We start from the raw sequence: 2,261 nt of genomic DNA, 5'->3' as shown, positions 1-2,261 counted from the left end.
TCAGAGGCTAATGAGATGAACTCCATGAAAAAGAAACCAAATACTTCTCACTGGGAAAATAGAAAAGATGTACCTTATAGACATCTCAGGGATCAGCAAAACCCCACTCATCAGAAGCTCAAAGATGTAAAAGTAGGAACTTTCATTTATAAGACTTTCATTTGAGAAAAGACCCCTGGGATTCCCTGCTTGCATAAGGTCACTTGGCAAGTTTCCCTGCAGGATTTCTTTCTCTGTGTCTATCACATAAACCCTGTCATAATGTGCTGCATTTCCTCCTCTGTGTTTAGCCCATCACAAAATCCTGAGGCCACTGTAGCTATGTTCCAACCAGGCTTGATACAGCTCACACATGCAGTAGATCTTATCATCATCCACGTGATGCTGGTTGTGTGTACACAGAATGTAAGAGTTATATGCTCATGGAGGTTTTCACAGAGACTTCAGTGAAAATCCTGGGAGGCTAGGTAGTAAGTGGCAGTATTGAAGGTCCTGCAAGCAACCATTTACATGGCAATATATGAAGTCTTGAGAATGAAACTGAAGCTTCAGTGGAAACCCTAGGAATCTGGAGATGCCAGGAACCTGGAATATTTGTCAAGGGAAGCTGCAGGGCAGGAGCAGAGCCAGAAAAGTGTGACCATGTGGGTTGCATCCAGCAAGAAGGCTACAGGGACAGGGCTGGCCATGACCTTAGAAGCTCACATTCTGCCACCATGTGTCCAGATGATGTATATGAAGATTAAGGATTTATTGTTTGCTTTGCTGATTTTTGGTCCTGCTTTTTTCTTCATACTTTTTATTTTCTATAAATAAAATTATTCCCTTTTAGATGGGAATTATTAACTCATGCCAGAGTACCTTGGAATTATATAACTCATTTATTTATTTATTTTTAAGTTTTATAAGGGCTCAGAGATGAATTTGCTTTGAGTACCAAAAGAGATTGAAAACAGACTTTAGTGCAATTGTGAAATATTTAAGTGTTTGGGGACTCTTGTATTAGGCCTAAGTACATTTTTCATAATGATATAGAAATGAGCCTTTGGGCACCTAGAAAGGAATTCTTTGATTTGACTAAATGTTCCCCAAGGTCCACATGTTAAAGACTCTAGTTGTCAGCCTGTGGTACATATGGGAGGTAGTACAGACTTTAAGAAGTGAAGTCTAGTGGAAGAAACCTAGGTGACTTCAGGTGACACCTTCTGGTGGATATTAGGATCTATCCTCTTTCCTTCTTTCTTTTTGCTTCTTGGCCACCATGAGGTGAACAATTTTGTTTTGTCTATCACATAAACCCTGTCATAGTGTGCTGCATTGCCACAGGTCCAAAAGCAACAGGAACAGTAGACCATGGACTAGACCTCTGAAATTGTGAGCTAAAATAAAACTGTCCTTCTGACAGCTTGTTCATATCAGATATTTTGTTACAGTAATGGGAGAAAACTTACACCCCCCAACAATCCTTTATTTTCATTTAAAGTCATTTTGAAAGGGGGACATGTATACAGAATAGTAATAATATTAAGATTATAATGATAATAGTACAACAGATTAATATACCTATGGAAGTACTTTGGAGACCAAATTTTCTCACTAAGAAATTGTGTCTATTACATAGAAACATTCCAACCTATGTCATATAAGGCAATTGATTTTTGATTTCACAATTCCATGACCATAAGCACTAAAAATGTACCTACCAGTACAAGAAGTATCCTCTTTTTTTAAATGGTTTTAACTGAGAAAATTTGAAAACCCTAGTCATTTACCATTTATTAGTGTTGTGCTGAAAATATAAGCACAACAAATTTGGGAAGAATTAAATGTAATTGGAACTGAAGATTAATTCTATCTTACTGGTTTTATAAAAGTAAACTATTGTAGAATAGTTTAAAAAACAAAATAATTTTATGAGATAATAAGTATGTTAATTTATTTCAGTATAGTATGTTTTTTACTTTCTATACATTCCACATCATGCTGAATGTTATAACCATACTGAACATTTGTACTGTTATAACATTCAAAGTTTTCCTAATGCTTCCTTATAATCCTTCATTGCTACTTTCAATGACTCCTCTCATTTCTCTTATTGGTTATTAAAAAATTTGCACTATTATTAAAACTCTGACAAAACACTGAAAAAGACATTGTAACACTTAAACTATTAATGGTTTTCATCTAATATTAAGTAAATCTGTTCTAATCATTAGACTCATATTCAAACTCACTGGAGCCACCTTGGCCTTCAGGTGAGA

Source organism: Marmota marmota, unplaced genomic scaffold (assembly GCF_001458135.2).
Source record: "Marmota marmota marmota unplaced genomic scaffold, marMar, whole genome shotgun sequence".
NCBI classification, from domain to species: domain Eukaryota; kingdom Metazoa; phylum Chordata; class Mammalia; order Rodentia; family Sciuridae; genus Marmota; species Marmota marmota.
The sequence above is the reverse complement of the archived record's forward strand: the minus strand, read 5'-3'. Positions refer to the sequence as shown.